We start from the raw sequence: 23,545 nt of genomic DNA on the forward strand, positions 1-23,545 counted from the left end.
TCCCATTACTGGCCATTTTGAGCTTGTAGATCGGCTATTTTCGAGACATTTTGATAAATCTTGAAACATTTTCCCTGGCAGAAAATATTTTCAGGTGGGGGTCTTCAGCCAAATGCATGTCAAATTGGGGGTCCTTGACATGAAAATGTTTGAGACGGGTCTGAAATTACAATCTAACCCAAACGGACCCGGTTGAGTTGAAGCCCAAGCCCCATACCTACCCCATAACCCCCCACCCAACCCAGCAGAGCCATGCAGTCATGCCTTCTATGGGGATTGGTGGGGCGGCTCCCTATGGTAATTAGGATGAACTGGCACAACCCTTCAAGTTACGAGGATTGGGATTCATCATCATCAAGAACATAGTTACGAACAATTCTGCCTTTTAAGAACGTTTCATGAATCTGACTCAACTTCTCTTAGGAATTCACTTAGGAAGAAATGTAAGAGGAAACCTTAGGAACTTATTGCTGCATGAGGCTCTCAATGACTTGCTTGGCATAAAAACAGGTTACACGAAAATTATAAATAAAATACGTTGTGGCTGTGAGTTCAGTCAAAGTAGTATTTCTGCATGAAAACGTTTCGATGACCTCTGAAGACAGGAGAGAAGTTATAGATAATAAGAGACTTCCTCAAGAGGACTGGAGAACTGGTGATTACTCTTCGTGGCTGGAAGGAGAGAGATAGGGAGAGGGAGAGAGAGAGAGAGAGAGCTTAATGTGGCTTCTATTCTACAACATAGAAGTTGTGGGTGTGTCAGTTGTGCTCAAGTACCGTATGGACATGCCTGACGTCACAAGAATACTGACGTTGTCTGTGATGTCAGTCGGCTATGAATAAAGCTTATTATCGATCGAGTGACAGTGAAAGAAGAAGCGACAATTACAGAAAGGACGGAAGATGAGTCTCACACGGCAGCTTGGTTTGCTGCTGTGGAAGAACTATGTGCTGCGGAAACGCCAGATCCTGGTGACTGTGTTGGAAATGGCCTTGCCTGTGCTGTTCTCAGTCATCCAAGCTTATATGGGTGGTGGAAAATATATAACTTTTCTGCCACTGCTGCTGGTGCTCAGCTTAAGCTACACCTCGGCTTTCATAGTAGTGGCCTTGGTGCAGGAGAAGGAGAATAGGCTCAAGGAGTACATGCGCATAATGGGTCTCAGCAACTGGCTCCACTGGAGCGCCTGGTTCCTCACGTACCTCCTCAGCCTCTCCATCTCCGTCTTCTTCATCACTCTGCTCTTGTCCATTCCTGTTAGTGATTGTCCTGGCTGCGACAAACGCGGCGGTCGTGTCTGTCAAAAGTGTGCTGTTCTGCACAACAGTGACCCCACACTGGTATTTGTCTTCCTGCTGGTCTTTGCTGTAGCCACCATCAACTTCAGCTTCATGATCAGTACCTTCTTTTCAAAGTCCAAATTAGCAGCAATAGCAAGCGGCTTTATCTATATCCTGACCTACTTGCTTCAACCAATCCTGAACCTTGTGCCCAAGATGACCAATGCCCAGAAGACATCTGCCTGCCTTCTTTCCAACGTGGCCATGGCTATGGGAGTCGACCTCATTTATAGGTTTGAAGCCAAAGGCACGGGAATCCAGTGGGACAACCTGTTTGAATCGAAGGGGCAACCTGGTCGCCCTGAGGTCAAGTCATTGTCCCTGGCCCAGGTCTTGGGTATGCTGCTGCTGGACACCTTGCTGTACGGCCTGGTGGCGTGGTACATGGAGGCCGTTTTCCCTGGCGAGTACGGAGTACCGCTGCCATACTACTTCTTCATCCTGCCCTCCTACTGGCGCAGCAGCCCCCATACCGCTCCCGTCAGCGGGAAAGAGGAAGAGGAGGTCGCTGGGAACGCTGTGAAGGGTGAGTTCATGGAGGAGGAACCGACCGGACTGGTCTCCGGGGTCAAGATCAAACATCTAACCAAGGAATTCAAAGTGGGAAACGAGACGCTGCAGGCTGTACGGGACCTCACGGTAAATATGTTTGAGGGACAGATCACCGTACTGCTGGGTCACAACGGGGCCGGAAAGACAACCCTGCTGTCCTTGCTGACCGGTCTGTTCCCGCCCACCAGTGGACGGGCTTACATCAACGGTTATGACATCTGTCATGATATGGCTCTGATCCGCCGCAGCCTGGGTCTCTGTCCTCAACACAACATCCTGTTTGATAACCTGACAGTCAGCGAGCACCTGCTCTTCTACGCACAACTGAAAGGCTTCCCCAGAGACCGGATCCCGGCTGAAGTGGATCACATCATCGGAATCCTAAACCTGGAGGACAAGCGCCATGCCCGCACAAAGACCCTCTCTGGTGGCATGATGAGAAAGCTGTCGGTTGGCATTGCCCTGACCGGCGACTCCAAAGTGGTGATGCTGGACGAGCCCACCACGGGCATGGACCCGTCGGCGCGACGCGCCACCTGGGACCTGCTGCAGGGGCAGAAGCACGGGCGCACCATCTTGATCATCACGCACTTAATGGACGAGGCCGAGCAACAGGGCGACCGCGTGGCCATCTTGGCCGGAGGAGAGCTGAAGTGTTGCGGCTCGCCTCTCTTCCTCAAGGACAAATATGGACCGGTTACCTCATGGTAATTGTGAAGGACGCTCTCTGTAACGTGTCTGATATCACACATCTGGTCCACATGCATGTCCCTAACGCCATGCTGGAGATTAACGTGGGAGCGGAACTGTCCTACATATTGCCTAAGGAGAGCACCGACATGTTTTAGTTGCTGTTTGCTGAGCTCGAGGTGAACAGGGAGAAGTTGGGCATCGCCAGCTATGGAGCTTCTGTAACCACCATGGAGGAAGTATCCCTAAAATGGGGAAACTGGTGGATTCCAGTTTGGACATCCATGCCATTCAGATGCCCGCACTGCAGTACCAACGCGGGAGGCGCTCTCAGCAGACCACAGATAACACCGGCAGCACCGGTGGAATAACGGACAACACAGACCTCACAGACAGCCGGATGTTCAGCTCAGAGGACTTCTCCAACATGAAGCTCAACACAGGGCTCAGATTATGCATTCAGCAGTTCTACGCCACTGCGGCGGCAACAAGAGGAAGCTTGGCTCTGATTGAAGGGCCTCCGGTCATCTTCCTGGATGAGCCATCCACCGGTATGGACCCCGTGGCTAGACGACTGTTGTGGGAAGCCATCACGCGTGCCCGTGAGTTCGGCAAGGCCGTGGTCACCACGGAGGAGTGTGAAGCCCTGTGCACCAGGCTGGCTGTTATGGTCAACGGTCAGCTGAAGTGTCTAGGCAGTCCCCAGTATCTCAAAAGCAAGTTTGGCAGCAGCTGCACCCTGCCGGCAAAGGTGGTGCACGACGTAGAGGTGGACCTGGAGGAGGAGAAGGAGGTGGTCGTCAACAGGTGTTTGGGACAATGGAGGCGGCCAAAGTGAAGTACTGTGTTGAAGACGACTGTGTGAGCCAGATATCGCTGGAGCAAGTGTTCCTCGGCTTTGCCTAGTTCCAGCACTGCACAGAGGAGGACAGGGCTTCGCATGACGTATGTCCCTTCTATGACGAAAGGGGGACAGACTTTTTTGGCTGGGGCCGGGGGACAAAGTGACCATGCCCATGTATGGAGAAAACAGATACAAAGCCTCATGTAAGCCCGACCCCTTAAGTCTGGCAAATATATTAAACTCGAAAAAGAGCTCCTCGGAGCACAGGTCTCCGCCAGGTCAGGTAGGTCATTGTGGGCCAGCAATGCTCGGAATTCGCAAATAAGGATGGAATATGAACAAGGGAACCAGGAGACCTGGTACTGCCAGACCCCTAGTGGTTGAAATCTGAATGGCCGGGCTTTGCATGACGTGTGTCCCTTCTATGTCCCTTCTATGACGAAAGGGGGACAGACTTTTTTGGCTGGGGCCGGGGGACAAAGTGACCATGCCCATGTATGGAGAAAACAGATACAAAGCCTCATGTAAGCCCGACCTCTTGGGTCTGGCAACAAAAATCAGACAGATCCGTCTTGATCACTTGACTGTAGAGATAATGTGTACAGATTTGTGTGAAATTTGGATAAAATCTGAAGGAGGAATATCAAAATAATTGTTTTACATAAGTCGGCCTCTGGTGGCGCTATAGAAGGCAGATGTGATAAATGCAGGGTAAACGTTTTTCTTTGGTGAGTGTGCACACAACATTTTACACAGATCGGTGCAGTTAGAGGTAAAGACACAAATTGGCCTCTTATAGCTGATTTGAACATTTTCAAGTGGCATTTCTTCCTCTGCCTAGTAGGGAATGTGCATGCATTTCACGGAAATCGCTGTGTTCATGATTTGAGGCATCTTGGTCGTAAACGGAGAACTCTGCAAACTTTAGAAGCCAATCTTAGCCATTCAGGATGAAATATGATATTTTTCTTTCCCCCCTCATAGACTAAACATTTTTTTCTTTCTTGGAATACTTTCTCAGTAAATTTGTATGACACTACTTTATCTTCTGGACCTTAACGTGAATACATGGACATAAGTGAGTGGATCATACGATGAAAGGACTGGTGGATTGAACTGATGTTTTTTTTTTCTTTTTTCGTTTGTACTACCCAGTCCTGTGCCCTGGGGCGGGTGTGGGGAGGGGGGGAACGGGTGTGCAGGGGCACGCCCCCGTATGAAATTCTCATAATATTCTTTAATTTCTACATGAACATTTGTTGATGTCTTCTGAAGACAGGTGAGAAGTTATAGATAAGAGTCTTCCTCAAGAGGACTGGAAAACTGGTGATTACTGTTCATGGCTGGAAGGAGAGAGAGAGAGAGAGAGCTTAACATGGTTTCTATTCTACAACATAGAAGTTAAGGCTGTGTCAGTTGTACTCCTGGTGACCGTGTTGGAAATTGCCTTGCCTTTGCCTGTACGTAGGCATCCTTATAGGCATCCTCATTGCCTCATTGCTTTAACTGCCATTGCCTCATTGCTGGAGGAGAGCTGAAGTGCTGAGGCTCGCCTCTCATCCTCGAGAACAAATACGGACCGGTTACCACATGGTTATTGTGAAAGACGCTCTCTGTAACGTGTCTGAGATCACCCATCTGGTCCACATGCACATCACTAACGCCACGCTGGAGAGCAACGAGAGCAACGTGGGGGCGGAACTCTCCTACATATTGCCTAAGGAGAGCACCGACAGGTTTGAGTTGCTGGTTGCTGAGCTGGAGGTGAATAGGGAGAAGTTGGGGAGGTGAACAGGGAGAAGTTGGGCATCGCCAGCTATGGAGCTTCTGTAACCACCATGGAGGAAGTATTCCTCAGAATGGTCTCTCCGAGAGACAGCTAATGACAGCTAATGAGCTACGGGGTATATGACTTACACTGACTAGAGGTTCGGGACGCTTCGCGTCCCTCACAGCTACGTTGCACCAGAGATCCAACTGATATGGCCATATATGGAGATCTCTATATGTCAGTCCTTGTCCCATTTATGGCCATATATGGCTGACTGATTTGAAGATGTGGTTCGTCCGCCTGCCCATCCTCCCTTAAGGCAATTTCTTGTCCCGTTTATGGCCATATATGGCTGACTGATTTGACAATGTGGTTCGTCCGCCTGCACCCATCCTCCCTTAAGGCAATTTCACACTGGCATCGTGCTCCAAATTGGGTGGTTTGCCGCTAAGCATCGGAAACCTTGGTAACAGTAGGGTCCTAGCGGGCCAAAAAAAAGTGACTAAAATGTGCCTGAATAAAAATAATGTAGTTTTATATTAACTGTACAATATGTGGCCTGGGCCGTGGCGTCGCGGTCCAGGCACCCTGGTTGAAATCCCTTAACAGACAGCGTGCCGCGGGTTCGCGTCCCGTTCCCGACGGCCTTTGCTGCGTGTCTTCCCCCATCTCTCTCCCCATTTCCTGTCAGCCTACTTTCACTATCCCTCTCCAAATAAAGCTATAAAAAGCCACAAAAAAAATCTAAAAAAATAAAATAAAATAAAAGTACAATATGTAAGTACATTGAAGGTGGGGAAAGAAGCCTAGGTATTATCCAGAGCACTGATAAATAGTATGTGGCAAGTTTGGCGGCAAGTGGAGTGATCGTGTGCTGGCCAAGCCCGGATATACACCACAGCGTGGGCATTTCAATTAAAGTAATAGGATTTTTTTTAACAACAGTTCAACTGAGAGACCGAACTAACTGTTACTCATAACAATGGGCCTCATGCAGCAATAAGTTCTAAATGTTTTTCTAACATTTCTTCCTAAGTGAATTCCTAAGAGAAGTTGAGTCAGATTCATGAAACGTTCTTAAAAGGCAGAATTGTTCGTAACTATGTTCTTGATGATGATGAATCCCAATCCTCGTAACTTGAAGGGGTGTGCCAGTTCATCCTAATTACCATAGGGAGCCGCCCCAGTGGCCCCACCAATCCCCATATAAGGCATGACTGCATGGCTCTGCCTGCAGTCACACCTGTGTGTGATTGCTGCACACAGAAATCACAGGAAATCACACACAGAAACAAAATTGAGAGAATGAAGTAAAGAATACCTTGGGGGGTACCGTGGGGGTTATGGGGTAGGTATGGGGCTTGGGCTTCAACTCAACCGGGTCCGTTTGGGTTAGATTGTAATTTCAGACCCGTCTCAAACATTTTCATGTCAAGGACCCCCAAATTGACATGCATTTGGCTGCAGACCCCCACCTGAAAATACTTTCTGCCGAGGTCCTGGGGTTGCTGCTACTGGACGCCTTGCTGTACTGCCTGGTGGCGTGGTACGTGGAGGCCATTTTCCCTGGTGAGTACGGAGTACCGCTGCCATCAGGGCCGCATTTACCGCGGAACTTAGTGGAACTTGTGTTCCACGGCCCGCAGCCTGCAGGGCCCTGTGAGAATTGTGTATTTAATTTTTGTGTATTTAAAGAAAAAATGTTGATTTATATTGGTCAAATAGAACCGAATTAGACCGAATTAGACCCGAATTAGACCGAATTAGACCCGAATTAGACCCGCAGCGCGCGTGCATGTGCGTGAAATTACGCCACTGGGGGGCCTTTGATTTTGTGGTGTTCCACGGCCCTGTGGGGTCTTAATGCGGCCCTGGCTGCCGTACTACTTCTTCATCCTGCCCTCCAGCAGCCCCCGCACGGCTCCGGTCAGCAGGCACGAGGAAGAGGCGGTTGCTGGGAGCGCTGTGAAGGGTGAGTTCATGGAGGAGGAACTGACCGGATCATCATTATTATTATTATTATTACATTTATTGTTATTATTACGGGGCCAGAGCTCTGCTCTGGACACGTATTGTTATTCGCATTATTCTGTCACTTCTGCCACTTTTCGCAGTTCTGGCTGAACCGCGCTGTCGCTTTTTACGAAACTCGGCCATATGGTAGATGGTCATGAAAAACGATCAAAAAATAATTCTCACAATCTTTCGTCCAAAGGTGGCGCTATAGCACTCAATTGAAAATGCCAACTTTGACCAGGTACAACTCATGGCCTGTTTGACCTACAGCCATGAAACTTGGATACACATATGCGTCTCCTCATGCTGAACAACTTTCACACTCTGACTTTTGACCTCTGACCTTTAGATCTCCCACCATTTTGAATTATATGAAAAACAGTCATTGGCTCCTAACTTCTGCATTTTTTCACTTATGGAAAATCCGTTGGAAATTTTTGTAGAAAGTGGTCCAAAGTTCAAGTGTGAAACGTTTCGTGCAGATTGCTCAAAAATCCCAGGAGGAGATAGATTTTAACTATTACAGTTTTATGAAAATTATTCATCTGTGCCTAAAACATACATGCAGACTCACATTTCTTTGAAACTTTGCAGAAATGTACAGGGTCATTCCAAATATCACTGAAACCAATCTTACTCCAATTGGCCAAAAGGGGGCGCTATAGCAATTTTTTGAAAAGGCAGATTTTAAACAGGCATAAGTCATGCCTCGTTTGGCCGAAAGTCGTGAAACTTGCTTACACATGTGCCTTGACTCATGAGGAACACACGTATCGATTTGACCATTAAGCTCCGCCCTTAGATTTTCCGCAATTTTGAGCAGTTTGAAAAATACTTGTTTTTGCCAGTTCTGGCTTAACCGTGCATACGCTTTTTACGAAACTCGGCCATATGGTAGATGCTCATGAAAAACTATCAAGAAATAATTCTCACACTCATTCGTCAAAGGGTGGCGCTATAGCACTCAATTGAAAGTGCCAACTTTGAACAGGTACAACTCATGCCCTGTTTGACCTACAACCATGAAACTTCGATACACACATGCGTCTCTTCATGCCCGACAACTTTCGTGGTCTGACTTTTGACCTCTGACCTTTAGATCGCCTACCATTTTGAATTATATGAAAAACAGTCATTGGCTCCTAACTTCTGCATTTTTTCACTTATGGAAAATCCGTTGGAAATTTTTGTAGGCAGTGGTCCAAAGTTCATGTGTAAAATGTTTCGTGCAGATTGCTCAAAAATCCCAGGAGGAGATAGATTTTAACTATTACAGTTTTATGAAAATTATTCATCTGTGCCTAAAACATTCATGCAGACTCACATTTCTTTGAAACTTGGCAGAAATGTACAGGGTCATTCCAAATATCACTGAAACCAATCTCACTCCAATTGGCCAAAAGGGGGCGCTATAGCAATTTTTTGAAAAGGCATACTTTAAACAGGCATAAGTCATGCCTCGTTTGGCCGAAAGTCGTGAAACTTGCTTACACTTGTGCCTTGACTCATGAGGAACACATCTATCGCTTTGACCAGTAAGCTCCGCCCTTAGATTGTCCGCAATTTTGAGCAGTTTGAAAAACACTTAAACCCAGGATTTTTCAGCTATTTGCGTGAAACTGTATCATCTGTGTGATCTCCTTTTTCACAGTTACTTGTCTGTTGGGCCAATGGCGTCTCCCTTAAATGAATGCCTCACAATCTCAAGGTCGCCAGTTCAAGCCTCACTTGATGCAGGCTTAATTTAAGTTGAATTGCAAACAACATGACTGTATCAATGAATACATGTGCAAATGGTAAAGATAACCTGAAATGCTTATTTGAGAGGACGTTTTTTCAACGTATGACATACTTCATTCTGAAAATAGCTGATCTACAATCTCACAACTTTTCATGGTTTGTGAGCTTGTAGATCGGCTACTTTCACTAGTTTTGGTTCTGAGGAGATGTACAATTTCTTCATTGGTAAATGGTTTGTGAACGAGTGATCTTAGTGTTAGTGAAACAGGGGCTTGGTTCATGAAAGAAGGCAAGAGTTTATGATCTTCAACAGACAATATCAGCCTGGACAAAGCTATAGCACTATAGATAGTGTTGCAGCCTATTAGTCTGAAGGTTGAGAGTTCGAATCCTGTTAATGGCAGTAGGTTGAGATGTCCAATCAAACCATTATGTTTCCATCTCTCTCTCTCTCATCAATCTATTGTTTCCATGTCACTCTCTCTCTCTTCAATCTATTCCGTTTCCATGTCTCTCTCTCTCTCTATTCACTGGCCCCGTATTATCGCTGCTTGCAGCTATATTTATTATTATTATTTCACTTAATTCACTCTCCATTTGTTCTCAGTATGTAATTCCATAGATAATAATGTACAGTTCTTCATTCACATTCTGCAGGTTTCAGGTTTATCGTGAAATATTTTAGTGTTTGATCAAACTGTATGTTGTCCATTCAGTATTATATAGTCTCTGTCGGGTGGAAACCTCATATGTCCAGAACTATTACTTTTCAGGATTCAAATAAAAAAATAGTAAAAGTAGCAGATCTACTACTTTTGTGACGCTGTAGTGTGATCAAGTAGGGCGATAATTTACGAATAAACACAAAAAGTTAGAATATGTAGATAATAAGAGCTTTCTGCCCGACAGCAACGATATCTATAAACATATAAACTAGTAAATAATGTGAATTTCAGGATCCATGGGAACGCTGTGGCTCTGACTTCATGTGACCAGACTGAGACATCAGTCATGATGTCAGTCATCTATGACAGAGGCATAGATTAACTTTTCAGGCCGTGACCCCCCCATTACATATAATTGTGTATATACAGTAGAATCAAAGTTGATACAAGACTTATATCCAGGTATCGGTGGTGGAAAAAGTACTGAAATGTTTTACTCAAGTAAGAGTATCAATACCACAATGTAGAAGTACTCTGTTACAAGTAAAAGGCCTGTGTTCAAAATGTTACTTTAGTAAAAGTACACAAGTATTGGCTTCAAAATATACTTAAAGTACCAAAAGTAAAAGTACTAAAATGTTTGAAAATAGCAGATCTACAAGCTCACAACGCGTCGCGATGCGACGAAGTAAACAGTAACTCAAAATTTGACTTACAGTAAGTACAGTACTTAAGTACACATATTTAGTTTCTTTCCACCATTGCCAGTGATGCATGCACTCACATTTTAATGTTATGAAACGTTTTTGGTGTTGTTTCTTGGACTGTTGCGTGCGCGTAACTTTCGAGGAGATTATGAAGCTACAGGGAAACTGTGGTCACTTCTAGCTTCTGTCAGTGCAGAATATACACGTTGTGGTTGAATGATGTTCATGAGAATGAGGAACTAGAAGAAAAGATGTTAAACCGCAGAGTCGGGCAGTGGAGAGGAGGAGAGGTGATGTTGTTCTGATCGCGTTTGTGTGTGTGTGTGTGTGTGTGTGTGTGTGTGTGTGTGCGGGTGTGTGTGTGTGTGTGTGTGTGTGTGTGTGTGTGTGTGTGTGTGTGTGTGTGTGTGTCCAGACCCCCTGGATGTCCCACCACAGACCCCCGCCAGTAAGGAGGTGTTGAGTCAGCTTCGCCCAGGAGAGAAGCACCAAACACTTCCCTCAAGGTATACTGTCAGTGGTGGAAGAAGTACTCAGATATTTTAAATACTCTGTTACAAGTAGGAAAGGCCTGTGTTCAAAATGTTACTCGAGTAAAAGTACCAAATTATTGGCATCAAAATATACTTAATGTACGAAAAGTAAAAGTACAAAATTGTTTGAAAATAGCCAATGCAGCCAAATACATTATGGGGGTCCTTGACATGGAAAAGTTGTAGCAACACTGATATAGCAAAAATACTGTTAGGATTTAGAAAACATTTTTAGATATGTATTTGGCCAAAGACCCCCAACTCAAAATATGTTGTTCCAGGGACCCCCCAGAAGCAAAGACTTGAGTTACAAATGTTTTCTTTAAAAAATATATACATTCAACGATTTGCACAAATGTTCAACATTTTTCCAAAAATATCAGATCTACAAGCTCATGAGCTGGTAGATCTGCTATTTTTGAATGGCCGAAGACATCTTAAAATGACACATGATGCGTTCATTGTGTTTTTACTCTTGTACAATTCTTTGACAACTTTAGTCACTAGTTACTATTTAGATTGTGATTATTATTACAAGACATATACATTAACTACTTCAGCCCTTTATACATTTCGGCCATTAGAAAATAGCCGATCTACAAGATCTACTATTTTTACGGGGACAGGCTTCCAGCATGTCTCCGTTTTGTTATTGGCATTATTACGGGGCCAGAGCTCAGCTCTGGACCTGTTTTAAGATTGGCATTATTACGGGGACAGAGCTCTCAGCTCTGTACCTGTTTTATTATTGGCTTCTTTTTTCTTCTCCCCCTTTTGGCAGTTCTGGCTGAACCGTGCTGTCGCTTTTTACGAAATTCGGCCATATGGTAGATGGTCATGAAAAACTATCAAGAAATAATTCTCACAACCATCGGCCAAAGGGTGGCGCTATTTCACTCAATTGACTTTGAACAGGTACAACTCATGCCCTGTTTGACCCACGGCCATTAAACTTCGATACACACATGCGTCTAGTCATGATGAACAACTTTCACCTGGGGACTTTTGACCTCTGACCTTTAGATCTCCCACCATTTTGAATTATATGAAAAACAGTCATTGGCTCCTAACTTCTGCATTTTTTCACTTAGAAAAAATCGCTCGCATCATTATGTCGGCAGAGGTCCAAAGTTCATGTGTAAAGAGTTTCGTGCAGATTACTCAAAAATCCCAGGAGGAGATAGATTTTAACTATTGCAGTTTTATGAAAATTATTCATCTGCCCCTAACACACACATGTAGACTCACATTTCTTTGAAACTTTGCAGAAAGGTTGAAGGTCATTCCAAATATCACTGAAACCAATCTTACTCCAATTGGCCAAAGGGGGGCGCTATAGCAATTTTTTGAAAATGCAGACTTTAAACAGGCATGAGTCATGCCTCGTTTGGCCGAAAGTCGTGAAACTTGCTTACACATGTGCCTCGACTCATGAGGAACACATGTATCACTTTGATCAGTAAGCTCCGCCCTTAGATTGTCCGCAATTTTGAGCAGTTTGAAAAACACTTGTTTTTGGCAGTTCTGGCTTGACCGTGCATACGCTTTTTAAGAAACTCGGCCATATGGTAGATGGTCTTGAAAAACTATCAAGAAATAATTCTCACACTCATTCGTCAAAGGGTGGCGCTATAGCACTCAATTGAAAGTGCCAACTTTGAACAGGTACAACTCATGCCCTGTTTGACCTACAACCATGAAACTTCAATACACACATGCGTCTCTTCATGCCCGACAACTTTCGTGGTCTGACTTTTGACCTCTGACCTTTAGATCGCCCACCATTTCGAATTATATGAAAAACAGCAATTGGCTCCTGAGTCAATATCACCATAAGGTACATTTGGGTGTCCTCACCACAATCACTCAAATATCATGAAAATGTAACAAAATAATGAAACTCTGAGGTCTTATTATGAATGGCCAAACATTTACACACTTATCAGTACAATGATGAGTCTCTGGAAATGTGTTTCCTTCATTTTATACAGATCTGTAACATTGGATGTATATGGTTTTGGCATGTCCCACACACCACTCTGCTAACTACAGTGTGTCTAATAAGTGGTTATTTTATTTGTTTTATTGTCCACAACACCTTATTTGATAAAACAAGTCATTTTGATCATAAATCATATGATATAGTCTGTTTTTATAATCATATTGAACATTTTTTGTGTCCCCCTGACATTGCTGTCCACCCTGTCATCTGGGGGTAAACTGGCCCTTTAAGAAACTTACTTAAGTTTAAGTTCCCTTGTTGTCTTCTTCCTGTCTTACTTCAATGGAGGCTGAAGCTGTGGCAAGTTGCCAGTAAATATTTACACTTATATATATTGTATTTTTCATAGTTTATGTGTGTAGTTGTATGTTGTCAAGCTTAGCATGTCCACTCTGTCATACTGAAATATCAATGAATATAAAAACTTTTCTGAAATTTGAAATATATCTGTTAAAAAGTATAGAGTCACCTTGCTAACTGAGCTAAGTTGCTAACAGAAGGTCCAGCATGTGCCAATTAAATCCTAAAACTGACCCAAAAGGTCCACCCTTTGCATTTTTCCTGACAGGGTGGACATATTTTACTGTTGACATATATTACAGTTAATTCATAAAAAGTGTGGGAGCTTGACCAACATGCATTTCTAACTGTACAACATCCACTTAATACAATGAGTAAAAAGTTAAATGGAAAATCACAGTTTAAAAAAAAAAGAAAAGCTAAGGCCCAAATGTACCTTATGGTGATATTGACTCTCCTAACTTCTGCATTTTTTCACCTATGGAAAATATTTTGCATCACTTTGTCGGCAAAGGTCCTAAATTCATGTGTAAAATGTTTTGTGCAGATTACTCAAAAATCCCAGGAGGAGATAGATTTTAACTATTGCAGTTTTATGACAATTATTCATCTGTGCCTAAAACATACATGCAGACTCAAATGTCTTTGAAACTTTGCAGAAATGTACAGGGTCATTCCAAATATCACTGAAACCAATCTTACTCCAATTGGCCAAAGGGGGGCGCTATAGCATTTTTTTTAAAATGCAGACTTTAAACAGGCATAAGTCATGCCTCGTTTGGCCGAAAGTCGTGAAACTTGCTTACACATATGCCTTGACTCATGAGGAACACATCTATCGCTTTGACCAGTAAGCTCCGCCCTTAGATTGTCCGCAATTTTGAGCAGTTTGAAAAACACTTTGTCGTATATTAGCCCTCATTTGCTATATTTAATGTACCAGTATGTAGGTAAAAGCAGAGGAAATAATATACTAAAGGCTAAAGTAAAACATTAGATAGAAATGTAACCTTGCTAAAAGTAAAAATCATAGTGTGTGTGTGACACAGACTGGTGTTCGCATAGGTAATCAGGGCATCAGACAGCTGTGAAGTCTATATTTACATGCCTTTTGTTTAGCCTGGAGACGCCAGGTCTGGCTTCTTCACACATACAGAGGCAGTGATCAAAGACATTGACCAACTGGTGGGGGCTCTCACTGACCCCCACCCCGCATGAGCCATTTGTTTGTATTGTAATGAGAGGGTGAGCTAGCTACAGTGTATAAAACAGTGAATGAAATGACCAGTCAGGACAAGTACTGCCAGGCCGTCAGGCTGCAGGGATCTCTGGCTCCTTGGTTCTCTGAGATGATGCTATGCTGTTTGCTGCTGTTGCTCTGCTCTGAATAAATGAATGCTGCTGTTGCTCTGCTCTGAATAAATGAATGCTGTGGGAAACCTTGGTCCAGACGTCTTCTCCTCTTCTCCTCTACATTATAACAAGTTAACTACCAGCCTGCTGACCGCAGTTTATGCCTCATCATTTACCACAACTTAAACCCAGGATTTTTCAGCTATTTGCGTCAAATGGTATTATCTGTATGACCTCCGTTTTCACTAGACCAGGTCTGTTGGTCCAATGGCTTCCCCCTTAAATGAATGCCTCACAACCTCAAGGTTGCCGGTTGAAGCCTCACTTGGTGCAGATGTCATTTGAAGTGCATTGCGAACACCAAGACTGTATCAATGAATACATTTGCAATTGTTAAAGATAACATGAAATGCTTATTTGAGAGGGTATGTTTTTGCAATGTATGACATACTTCATTCTGAAAATAGCTACAATCTCAAAACTTTTCAGATAGCAACGTGTTTCTGAGCTTGTAGATCGGCTGCTTTCACTGTTTTCGGTTGCGAGGAGACATACAATTTCTCTATTGGTAAATGGTTTGTGAACGAGTGATCTTAGTGTTAGTGAAACAGGGGCTTGGTTCATGACAGAAGGCAAGAGTTTATTGTCTTCAACAGACAACCTCAGCCTTGACAAAGCTATAGCACTATAGGTAGTGTTGCAGCCTGGCAATCCGAAGGTTGAGGGTTCGATTCCTGTTATTGGAAATAGATTGAGATGTCCAATCAATCAATTCAGTTTCCATCCCTCTCTCTCTTCAATCTATTACGTTTCCTTGTCTCTCTCTCTCTCTCTCTTCAATCTATTCTGTTTCCATGTCTCTCTCTCTCTTCAATCTATTCCGTTTAATCTCTCTCTCTCTCTCTCTCTCTCTCTCTCTCTCTCTCTCTCTCTCTCTCTCTCTCTCTCTCTCTCTCTCTCTCTCTCTCTCTCTCTCTCTCTCTCTCTCTCTCTCTCTCTCTCTCTCTCTCTCTCTCTCTCTCTCTCTCTCTTTTCAATCTATTCCGTTTCCATGTCTCTCTCTCTCTTCTCTTCAATCTATGGGGGCGGCCATAGCTGAGTGGTTAGTGAGCCCGCCTAGAGAGCCAGAGGCCCTGGTTGCCCCAGGTACGATTCCAGGCCAGGCCAGCAAATGTGTCGATGAAATGAAATATCTCCCTGAGCAAGACTCTTAACCCCTAATTGCTCACAAGCCCTCATTGGAAACATGGCCAAGGACTTTCATAAACGGACTTGTTAAAGGAATTATCCTATTCTGTTTCCATGTCTGTCTCTCTCTCTCTCTTCAATCTATTCCGTTTCCATGTCTCTCTCTCTCTCTCTCTCTTCAATCTATTCCGTTTCTCTCTCTCTCTCTTCATTCACTGGCCCCGTATAATCGCTGCTTGCAGCTATATTTCTGTTTCTTCTTCTTCTGCCACTTTTCGCAGTTCTGGCTGAACCGTGCTGTCGCTTTTTACGAAATTCGGCCATATGATAGATGGTCATGAAAAACTATCAAGAAATAATTCTCACAATCTTTCGTCCAAAGGTGGCGCTATACTGTAGCACTCAATTGATAAATGCCAACTTTGGACAGGTACAACTCATGCCCTGTTTGACCTATAGCCATGAAACGTCAATACACACATGCATCTACTCATGATGAACAACTTTCACACTCTGACTTTTGACCTCTGACCTTTAGATCTCCCACCATTTTGAATGCTATGAAAAACAGTTAAAACCTATCTCCTGGGATTTTTGAGTAATCTGCACGAAACTTTTTACACATGAACTTTGGACCTATGCCAACAAACCGATGCAAAATATTTTCCATAGGTAAGAAAATGAAGCTTTAATGAGCCAATGAATATTGCAGTTTTATGAAAATTATTCATCTGCCCCTAACACACACATGCAGACTCACATTTCTTTGAAACTTTGCAGAAATGTAGAGGGTCATTCCAAATATCACTGAAACCAATCTTACTCCAATTGGCCAAAGGGGGGCACTATAGCAATTTTTTGAAAATGCAAACTTTAAACAGGCATAAGTCATGCCTCGTTTGGCCGAAAGTCGTGAAACTTGGTTACACTTGTGCCTTGACTCATGAGGAACACACGTATCACTTTGACCAGTAAGCTCCGCCCTTAGATTGTCCGCAATTTTGAGTAGTTTGAAAAATACTTGTTTTGGGCAGTTCTGGCTTAACCGTGCATACGCTTTTTACGAAACTCGGCCATATGGTAGATGCTCATGAAAAACTACCAAGAAATAATTCTCACACTCATTCGTCAAAGGGTGGCGCTATAGCACTCAATTGAAAGTGCCAACTTTGAACAGGTACAACTCATGCCCTGTTTGACCTACAACCATGAAACTTCGATACACACATGCGTCTCTTCATGCCCGACAACTTTCGTGGTCTGACTTTTGGCCTCTGACCTTTAGATCGCCCACCATTTTGAATGTTCCCTTTATTTTTTCTTCTGCCACTTTTCGCAGTTCTGGCTTAACCGTGCATACGCTTTTTACGAAACTCTGCCATATGATAGATGGTCATGAAAAACTATCAAGAAATAATTCTCACAATCTTTCGTCCAAAGGTGGCGCTATAGCACTCAATTGAAAATGCCAACTTTGAACAGGTACAACTCATGCCCTGTTTGACCTACAGCCATGAAACTTCAATACACATATGCGTCTACTCATGATGAACAACTTTCACACTCTGACTTTTGACCTCTGACCTTTAGATCTCCCACCATTTTGAATTATATGAAAAACTGTTAAAACCTATCTCCTCCTGGGATTTTTGAGTAATCTGCACGAAACTTTTTACACATGAACTTTAGACCTATGCCGACAAACTGATGCAAAATATTTTTCATAGGTCAAAAAATGAAGCTTTAATGAGCCAATGAATATTGCAGTTATATGACAATTATTCATCTGCCCCTAACACATACATGCAGACTCACATTTATTTGAATCTTTGTGGTAATGTTGAGGGTCATTCCAAATATCACTGAAACCAATCTTACTCCAATTGGTCAAAGGGGGGCGCTATAGCGATTTTTTGAAAATGCAAACTTTAAACAGGCAAAAGTCATGCCTCGTTTGGCCGACAGCCATTAAACCTGCTTACACATGTGCCTTGACTCATGAGGAACACATCTATCACGTTGACCAGTAAGCTCCGCCCTTAGATTGTCCGCAATTTTGAGCAGTTTGAAAAACACTTAAACCCAGGATTTCAGCTATTTGCATGAAACTGTATCATCTGTGTGATCTCTTTATTCACAGGTCTTGTCTGTTGGTCCAATGGCTTCCCGCTTAAGTGAATGTGTCACAACATCAAGGTAACCGGTTCAAGCCTCACTTGGTGCTGACTTCATTTAAAGTGCATTGCAAACAACAAGACTGTATCAATGAACACATGTCTAATTGATAAAGATAACATGAAATGCTTCTTTGAGAGGGTATGTTTTTGCAATGTATGACATACTTCATTCTGAAATTAGCCGATCTACAATCTCAAAACTTTTCAGATAGCAACGTGTTTCTGAGCTTGTAGATCGGCTGCTTTCACTGGTTCACTTTTCACTTTTATCTATAGCACTATAGGTAGTGTTGCAGCCTGTCAATCCGAAGGTTGAGGGTTCGATTCCTGTTAATGGCAATAGGTTGAGATGTCCAATCAATCCAATCTGCTTCCATCTCTCTTCAATCTATTCCCCCTTTCTCTCTCTTTCTCTCTCTCTCTCTCTCTCTCTCTCTCTCTCGGTGAGAGGTGGAATTGCAGAAAACATGACCTTAAGCTCAGTCTTCTATGGCTTATTGTGCATATTACTTATAGTTTTGTCTCTCTTTTAATGTATAATATACTTCATTTTGAAAACAGCCGATCTACAACCTCACAACTTTTCAGATAGCAACGTTTTGTGAACTTGTAGATCGGCTACTTTCACTAGTTTTCGTTCTGAGGAGACACAAAAATCCCTTTATTGGTAAATGGTTTGTGAACCAGTGATCTAGAGTAGTTCGGGACACAGAGGCCTGGTTCAAAATGAACGGAAATACTTATAAATATCAACAGACACTATCAGGGAGGCCATATATCTAGCTCAATGAGAAGAAAGGCAGTCTTGGAGTCCGTAGGTTGCTGGTTCGATCCCTGTCCACGACAATGTATTGAGGCGATCATGATTTGGCATTATTAGGATAACACATAGTGTGTCTTGAGGATAGGCTTAGGCGTTGTTTTACTGAGGTTAGGGTTAGTGAGGGTTTAAAATCCTCATGTTAATTGCATGGTCTTCTTTCTCTCAAGTTCAGTATTCTATGTTTCAACGGCTTATTGTGCATATTACTTATCATTGCTTCTTTCTTTTTTTTCTCTTCATTACCTGGCCCCGTATTATCGCTGCTTGCAGCTATATTCAAAAGATTGTTATACATTTGAAAGCTTGCAATGGGACATAATGAGTACTTTAACTTTTTGGTATTTTAAGTTCATTTTGATGGCAATATTTTTATGCTTTTACTCAAGTACATTTTGAACTCCGCCTGTCAGGCTGCCTGAGCTTCCCTACCTATAACCACTCACTGAAAATGAATCACTAATGGCACTTAAAGCGCTCTGTAGTGTTAGAAATGTTTTAGATGTGTGCTGGTCTTTAGAATTTTTAGCTTTTTCTCGAAACTTTGACATATAGGCTGTTTTAGCCCCTACATCTTTAGCTCAAGTGACTTTGCCTTTTGCCAATCCTGCCATAGTAAATAAAAACATTGCTCTCAATGACTTGCTTGGCCTAAAAACAGGTTACACGAAAATTATAAATATAATACGTTGTGGCTGTGAGTTCAGTCAAAGTAGTATTTCTGCATGAAAACGTTTCGATGTCCTCTGAAGACAGGAGAGAAGTTATAAATAAGAGACTTCCTCAAGAGGACTGGAGAACTGGTGATTACTCTTCATGGCTGAAGGAGAGAGAGAGAGGGAGAGGGAGAGAGAGAGAGAGAGAGAGAGAGAGAGAGAGAGAGAGAGAGAGAGAGAGAGAGAGAGAGAGAGAGAGAGAGAGAGAGAGAGAGAGAGAGAGAGCTTAATGTGGCCTCTATTCTACAACATAGAAGTTGTGGGTGTGTCAGTTGTGCTCAAGTACTGTATGGACATGCCTGACGTCACAAGAATACTGACGTGGTCTGTGATGTCAGTCGGCTATGAATAAATAAAGCTTATTATTACAAGAAGGCGACAATTACAGAAAGGACGGACGATGAGTCTCACGCGGCAGCTTGGCTTGCTGCTGTGGAAGAACTATGTGCTGCGGAAACGTCAGATCCTGGTGACTGTGTTGGAAATGGCCTTGCCTGTGCTGTTCTCAGCCATCCAGGTTTATATGGGTGGTGGATATTTTCTATATGTTCTGCCACTGCTGCTGGTGCTCGGCTTAAGCTACGCCTCGGGTTTCATAGTAGTGGCCTTGGTGCAGGAGAAGGAGAATAGGCTCAAGGAGTACATGCGCATAATGGGTCTCAGCAACTGGCTCCACTGGAGCGCCCGGTTCCTGACGTACCTCCTCAGCCTCTCCATCTCCGTCTTCTTCATCACTCTGCTCTTGTGCACCATTCCTGTTAGTGCTTGTGAATGCGAATACAAGGAGGACGTTCGTGTCTGTCATCAAAAGTGTGCTGTTCTGTACAACAGTGACCCCACACTGGTATTTGTCTTCCTGCTGGTCTTTGCTGTAGCCACCATAAACTTCAGCTTCATGATCAGTACCTTCTTTTCAAAGTCCAAATTAGCAGCAATAGCAGGCGGCTTTATCTATATCCTGACCTACTTGCTTCAACCAATCCTGAACCTGTCCAATATGACCAATGCCCAGATGACATCTGCCTGCCTTCTTTCCAACGTGGCCATGGCTATGGGAGTCGACGTCATTTATACGTTTGAACACAAAGGGAATCAAACGGGAATCCAGTGGGACAACCTGTTTGAATCGTGGCCGGGACCGCCATATCCCCCTGAGGTCAAGTCATTGCCCCTGGCCCCGTTCCTGGGTATGCTGCTGCTGGACACCTTGCTGTACGGCCTGGTGGCGTGGTACATGGAGGCCGTTTTCCCTGGCGAGTACGGAATACCTCTGCCATACTACTTCTTCATCCTGCCCTCCTACTGGCGCAGCAGCCCCCATACCGCTCCCGTCAGCGGGAAAGAGGAAGAGGAGGTCGCTGGGAGCGCTGTGAAGGGTGAGTTCATGGAGGAGGAACCGACCGGACTCGTCTCCGGGGTCAAGATCAAACATCTAACCAAGGAATTCAAAGTAGGCAACGAGACGCTGCAGGCTGTACGGGACCTCACGGTAAACATGTTTGAGGGACAGATCACTGTACTGCTGGGTCACAACGGGGCTGGAAAGACAACCCTGCTGTCCTTGTTGACCGGCCTGTTCCCACCCACCAGTGGACGGGCTTACATCAACGGTTATGACATCTGTCATGATATGGCTCTGATCCGCCGCAGCCTGGGTCTCTGTCCTCAACACAACATCCTGTTTGATAACCTGACAGTCAGCGAGCACCTGCTCTTCTACGCACAACTGAAAGGCTTCCCCAGAGACCGGATCCCGGCTGAAGTGGATCACATCATCGGAATCCTAAACCTGGAGGACAAGCGCCATGCCCGCACAAAGACCCTCTCTGGTGGCATGATGAGAAAGCTGTCGGTTGGCATTGCCCTGACCGGCGGCTCCAAAGTGGTGATGCTGGACGAGCCCACCACGGGCATGGACCCGTCGGCGCGACGCGCCACCTGGGACCTGCTGCAGGGGCAGAAGCGCGGGCGCACCATCTTGATCATCACGCACTTAATGGACGAGGCCGAGCAACAGGGCGACCGCGTGGCCATCTTGGCCGGAGGAGAGCTGAAGTGCTGCGGCTCGCCCCCCTTCCTCAAGGACAAATACGGACCGGTTACCACATGGTAATTGTGAAGGACGCTCTCTGTAACTTGTCTGATATCACACATCTGGTCCACATGCATGTCCCTAACGCCATGCTGGAGATTAACGTGGGAGCGGAGCTGTACTACATATTGCCTAAGGAGAGCACCGACATGTTTTAGTTGCTGTTTGCTGAGCTGGAGGTGAACAGGGAGAAGTTGGGCATCGCCAGCTATGGAGCTTCTGTAACCACCATGGAGGAAGTATCCCTCAAATGGGGAAACTGGTGGATTCCAGTTTGGACATCCAGGCCATTCAGATGCCCGCACTGTACCAACGCGGGAGGCGCTCTCAGCAGACCACAGATAACACCGGCAGCACCGGTGGAATAACGGACAACACCGACCTCACAGAGAGCCGGATGCTCAGCTCAGAGGACTTTTCCAACATGAAGCTCAACACAGGGCTCAGATTATGCATGCAGCAGTTCTACGCCACAGTGGCGGCAACAAGAGGAAGCTTGGCTCTGATTGAAGGGCCTCCGGTCATCTTCCTGGATGAGCCATCCGCCGCTATGGACCCCGTGGCTAGACGACTGTTGTGGGAAGCCATCCCGCGTGCCCGTGAGTTCGGCAAGGCCGTGGTCACCACGGAGGAGTGTGAAGCCCTGTGCACCAGGCTGGCTGTTATGGTCAACGGTCAGCTGAAGTGTCTAGGCAGTCTCCAGTATCTCAAAAGCAAGTTTGGCAGCAGCTACACCCTGCTGGCAAAGGTGGTGCACGACGTAGAGGTGGACCTGGAGGAGGAGAAGGAGGTGGTCGTCAACAGGTGTTTGGGACAATGGAGGCGGCCAAAGAGAAGTACTGTGTTGAAGACGACTGTGTGAGCCAGATATCGCTGGAGCAAGTGTTCCTCGGCTTTGCCTAGTTCCAGCACTGCACAGAGGAGGGCAGGACGGTATAATGGGAACCAGGAGACCTGGTACTGCCAGACCCCTAGTGGTTGAAATCTGAATGGCCGGGCTTCGCATGACGTGTGTTCCTTCTATGTCCCTTCTATGACGAAAGGGGGACAGACTTTTTTTGGCTGGGGCCGGGGGACAAAGTGACCATGCCCATGTATGGAGAAAACAGATACAAAGCCTCATGTAAGCCCGACCCCTTGGGTTTGGCAACAAACCCAAGGTAAACATGTTTACCTCACGGTAAACATGTTTGAGGGTCAGATCACCGTACTGCTGGGTCAAAGCGGGGCCGGAAAGACAACCCTGCTGTCCACACTGACCGGTCTGTTCCCGCCCACCAGTGGCAATTATCGCGGGGAGGGATGGTGCGGGCTGCGCAAATGTCAGTCGGCAGAACTATTATTATGATTTTGCTGTGTTTTCATTATGATTTACTTTGCTGTGATATCATTTATTTTGGTTTGTTGTGATTTCGATTATACTTACTTTGCTGTGATTTTGTTTATTACTTTTGCTGCATGTTGAGTTATTTGAGTTGATTTATTTGTGTTGTGTGTATTAATGATTTTGTTCTGCCACTGACTGAACTGAGCCTGTCAATCACTGGAATTAGCGAAACGCCTACAGACGCACAGACACGGTCCGCCAACCAGAGCACGCGCTGGAAACCCACGGAGCCAGTTGGCACACAGGGGGCGTGTACAACAGAGGACAGGGAAATGTTTGAAAGGGAAAGGGAAAAGAGACACACAGGAGCGACAACACCGTGGAGGGAGAGGAACAGTTACGGACGGACAGTGGAGAGTGGGGAGAGCGACGGCCAGCACAACATAAGAGCAGAGAGACGAGCAGACGGCGTGGATTACCTCAGAGACGGAGAGAGAATACTGAACAGTGCGACACGCAACTACCGCAGTGGCAGAGCAATAGCTCTGCCTTGTCGGTGAGTACTTGAATCGGCCCGCACTGTCGAAGATTAACAACATTTGGCTACGCCATTACCTGAGAAACAGAGTTGTGCAAACTGTTGAAATTCGAGTGATCTGCCGCTACGCTCTCTGTCCCCCTAGGAGCTGTGGACGGCGCCGCGTCAGAAGA

The 23,545-nt window shown here is 44.9% G+C and overlaps 1 pseudogene across 1 annotated transcript; it reads left to right on the forward strand.

Moving 5' to 3' along the window:
- Positions 1–903: 903 nt before the first annotated feature.
- Positions 904–22,410, forward strand: LOC311034490 (phospholipid-transporting ATPase ABCA3-like; annotated as a pseudogene). Its single transcript has 5 exons — positions 904–3,390; positions 4,957–5,214; positions 7,106–7,170; positions 19,925–21,289; positions 22,020–22,410. The product of its transcript is annotated as a phospholipid-transporting ATPase ABCA3-like (transcript).
- The last annotated feature ends 1,135 nt before the right edge of the window (positions 22,411–23,545 follow it).

Source organism: Gymnoscopelus microlampas (genome assembly GCF_963454915.1).
Source record: "Gymnoscopelus microlampas genome assembly, chromosome: 19".
Lineage (NCBI taxonomy): Eukaryota > Metazoa > Chordata > Actinopteri > Myctophiformes > Myctophidae > Gymnoscopelus > Gymnoscopelus microlampas.